Below are 4,981 nucleotides of genomic sequence, written 5' to 3' on the forward strand. Positions count from 1 at the left end.
ACTTGCTAAAATTAAAGCCAAATAATTTCATTTCTTGTAAGGAATTGCAACAATACTTATTTTGCCGTATTACTTAATTTTYAATTTATTTATTTATTCATTTTKTTGATTTGAGTGTAATCCTCAACCCTAAACTATTAAAACTTAACACATCAATCATTAACCTAAATCAAAGGGTCTCCAGCGATTTCTTTGCCTCAAATCAATTTAAAATTTYTTCATACAAGATTTTGAAGGTAGAATAACTTGTTGCATATTAAATATAGGGTAGAGTAGGACAAATTTCTCTCTCGCGTCGTGCTAGGCGATGAGAGCAAAAGTATTTGTCTTTTGCGCAATGGCACCTGAAATTATAGACTCGTTTGTCGGCCATCTTCATGGGAAGAGTCGTGGTCCCCGGGGACCCTCTTCCCCAACTTTACAAGGTCTAAGCCACTGTGTCAGGTCGTAGTTTCCGGCAGTCGGACTTAGAATGGGCGTTGTAATTCCCGCTCCAACGGCATATACCATGTATATGCAGGCTACTACGAGATAAACGAGACAAAATAACCATCCAGGTTATCTATAATCAACTGGTATCGCGAAATGACAAAGTTCTGAACAAGTCTTTGTCAAAGCTCGTGGACGAAACATTTGTGAGAGAAATGACTTCTACATTCATTCAGTTATGTTGCAAGGACTTGTATATCCTGGTTTTGTTCGGAAATTATTATAGGTGTTTAGGCACCTGACTTTTACCTGAGGCGGTATTTCGGCACTAGGGCGTAATAGTTAAAAAGCGATGCACTTATAAAGGCCGCGAGCATGTAATATTCCGACTCTGGTACAAGTGTAACTTAATAAACGCGATTAAACTCTTTCCTCGATAATATAAGTTCGAACAATATTAACTGAAGTATAGGGTAGCTTTGTAGTACGTAAATAGAGTTCCAATCATCCATCAGCTGTTTAAATTCATTATTTTAAATCCCGAAGCAATTGTGGTTACGTGACTTACAAACTAAATTAAATAAGAATGAACAATAATTTTAACACATGGCAAAATTGGATCAAACTCTCACAACTCTTTCTTTCTGTAAGAAATGCTTTGACAGTTGTAAATAAATTACTTTTGTGGAAACTTGACTTTTAATCCCTTCTCCCACGCGTTTTGACACTACTTTGAATCCGAATTTGTGTTACGACACAGAGATAAACACAACGTAGGTAAGTGAAAATAATTATAAGGTTTACTAGACGAGCCAGATAAGCTGAAATCAAAATAAAGGGGTAAAAGACGAATTAAAAATTTAATCTTCATCAAATAGCAACAATATCATTATCACGGTCTCACTACAGTACTTACAAGATTTGCAACACACTAATGAATTACAAAACGAATTACAAAACTAAAATGAGTTGCTTATATAGAGGTAGATTAAATTATCATATTGTTCAAACAGACAACATGTCACTTTTCTTATCATCCTCTGAGTCACTGACGTCGATTAATAGAAATGCTTTACAAAATGTTTTAAAATGTTTTAGTTGGAACGAAACATAAGGTAATCATAAAAATTATAGATAGTTTAATTAAGACAATTTATGAAAATATTCCAAAATTGATGTTTGTCGACTTCGAGTCATAAAAGAAATCTCTACTAGATGAACTTCTAGAGACGATATTATTTCAAAAATTTTATCGTCTCTTTGTTTAACTGCAAATTGTCTAAGTTGTTTATCCGTGTTTATAGCGTCTTTATAAGTGTTAATGTTGCATTCCACGTCCGCTTCGAGACTGTCAACTGAATCATCATCAGACAATTCCACAGAGTCGTCATCGACGACACTTTGTGCAAATAGTTCCTCATCTTCTGTTAACACGTTTGTATCCAAGTTAAAGAAATCTCCAATATCAACGTCTGTAGACCCTAAAATTTCTGAAGCTTTCCATATATGAGACATACAAGATAATGGTAAATCGTCTTCAGGCTCAAAGTGGTCCGAAGACGACGTAAAATTTCCTTTAAATCCGGCTTTGCCATAACAGTTTTGGATAGTTTCTTCTTTAGAAACTTTGTCCCAAGCGTGCTTAATAAAGTATACTGCATCTAATACACTTATAGTCGACACCAACAATATTTGAGACTCATTTGCAATTTGCAAATTTGCATTTCTTAGGACAGGCACGTTTCAAAGGTTTGTAGGAAGAGATGGTCCGTAACAGAAATTTATTTTTGGGCTTTCATAAAAAAAAATTAAATTAATTTTAATATTCAGTTATATTTTGAGATTGTTTCTTTACAAATCTGCATTATAACTTTAATATTAAATTAATATATTAATTCTCAAATGTTTGCCTGTAATAAATTAAAAGCCCACCACAAAAATTCCTTTTCTACATCTTCTGGGTAGTACCACACGCAGTGAAAAATTATTACGGTCGACCACAAAGCTGCTTAACCCTCAATAAAGCTTTGCATACGTCAATCCCAAATATTCCTGGTGACGACTATATCTGTTTCGCAAGATCATAGGCTGACTCAGATGCATCAATTTTTGTTAAAATATCGTTGTAACAAACATTCTGTAGTATGTCTTAAAACAGTTTATTATGCCTTGATCTAACGGCTGGCACGTAGATGTACAATTAGGTGGGAGATAAATCAGTTGGACATTTTTTAGCTTGATGTTTTTAGGATGTGAACAGGCGTTATCTAAAAACAACAGAACTCTTCATTTATCAATAGCCATTTTTTTATCAAAATTATTCAACCACTCGCTCATTATTTCACAAGTCATCCATGCTTTTCGGTTGAATTTCCATACAACAGGCAATTTGTTAACATCAATGTTTTTGAACGCTCTTGGTTTAGCAGCTTTACCTATCACAAGTAGTTTTTCCTGCCATATTGACGCAGTGTAATACTGTAACCCTCTCTTTGGCTAATTTTCCTCCTGTGCATCTTTCGCGCTTAAGTGCCAAAGTTTTTTTCGGAAGGACCCGGAAGAATAGAATAGAATAGAATAGAATCTGCATTATAAATGTCCTTTGCAGAATAGTTATTCATAATTGATGGGAGTTTGCTTAAAAAGGCAATATCATCTTCAGGATTTACGATAGATGCTTCACCGGATATAGCTTTGAAATTAATGTTATGACGCTTGCGAAATTTTTCCAACCAACCCGAAAATGCACTAAAACCTTCGTAGCCCTTTTCGTCTGCAATCTTCTTTGCCTTATTTTTTAGTATAGGTCCTTAAAATTTGTACCCAACGTGCATTTGTGAGCCTAACGTTAATTTTACATACCTGATATAGGGATTCCTTTACTCCTAGCATCAGTGGACCATTCGTAACAAATTTTATTCACATAGCGGCCTTCAGTTTTAAAAGAACTTCTTTTTTCATCGACATTACTATTAGACGTTCTAAGTTTTTTTCTTTTTCACCTCTCACAACTTCATTACTATTTCAATCAAATAATTGAGTAATTTTTGAAACATACGTACCCATGATTATTAAATAGACTAATGTTTGTTTTATTAACAAACAATTGTTAACAACCAAAAAAGTCGGTAATGCTCGAGTAGGCTCGCCCTATGATACATGATCATCATCAGAGAAAGAGAGAGAGAGGGGCAAAACGAGGGAAGGCTAGGCGAKGCTAGGCTAGGCTAGGCTAGGCTAGGCTAAGCTAGGCAAAGCTGATGCGGTCTCTCTCTCTCTTTCGCTCGCTCTAGCTCTTTCTTTCCTTTTTTTTTTGAATAATTTTATAACATTCGTCAAAAAATTAAAACAGCTTATCAGTTATTATCATTATTCATTCACCTTTTGTAACCTTTATATACTGATAAAGATAACACCTGACCTTTGCAAGATTATAAGTCGCATATCAACATCATTTTGTGTACATTGGATACAAAGCTATATACATTGGTATAGTGAATTAGATGCTTAGCTCATAATACGAAGGATACGGGTTCGAATCCCGCTAAAGGCATACAGACTTTTTTTCATACGTTTCTATACTAAAATACATATCTGTTGGTCACCACCTACCTGGTCAAAGGTAAATGAAAGGTACAAACACAAAAAATACATTTTTGGATGAATCTCAAAAACACCTGAAAAAAGGGTGTGGTCAGGTAATAGGGTGTGGCCAGGTAACAGGGTGTGGTAACAGCCTCTGGTCATTGTCGACGACTTCTTCTGCTGAAGAATTCTTCTTCAGCAGCCTCTGGTCATTGGCGACGACTTCTTCTGCTGAAGAAGTAGATGCGGATGGCGAGACAATGGTGTTGCGGATGGCCTGTCCCAGAACCCCGTTTGCTATACTACTCATACTGTACGGACTCAAAAAGTTACGTTGGGTAAAAATTTTCTTGGGTACTTTACGACTAGGGTTTCTTTTCATCAGGAAATCAGTTGGTTACGTAAAACACAAAAGAATAAATTTCATGTTAGAAAATAAGTTTATTATATTAGGTAAGTATTGCACAAACGAACCAGACGACACCTTTTTAAATCAATGATATAAATAATGCAGTAACTGATATGCTGTCTAGAAAGTGATCCTGTGAACATGAAATAAAGTTCCCCCATACAGCAACCTGATTACTCTTTTCATCTACTACAATGAGCCAAGGAATTGTAACGCAAATTGTTTACTCATCGTTACCAAGACAACGAAAACCAGCTAACTTTCTGAATGAACAATTCTATCATTTTCTGGTGCAATAATCTTCAAAATACATCTCGTGCTACGCACTCGTGCAGTTTTCATACCTAACACGCATTCAAGATTAACCTAAGCAAAATTATCGATAACATGGAATGCACTCGTGGTATTACTAATGATAATTTTTTTTAAAGCTATCGGTTCATGGTCAATACCAAAGTCGGTACTGACCGATGAAAAAGCTTTAAGCATCTGCTTCGCTGTTTGCCTTGGGTCCGTGGTAGATCTTAGTTTTCAAATTTTTCCGAACAAAGAAGCGGT

The sequence above is a fragment of the Tribolium madens genome, unplaced genomic scaffold, assembly GCF_015345945.1.
Source record: "Tribolium madens isolate multiple individuals breed KSU strain unplaced genomic scaffold, Tmad_KSU_1.1 Scaffold_20;HRSCAF=117;Tcas5.2_LG4, whole genome shotgun sequence".
Lineage (NCBI taxonomy): Eukaryota > Metazoa > Arthropoda > Insecta > Coleoptera > Tenebrionidae > Tribolium > Tribolium madens.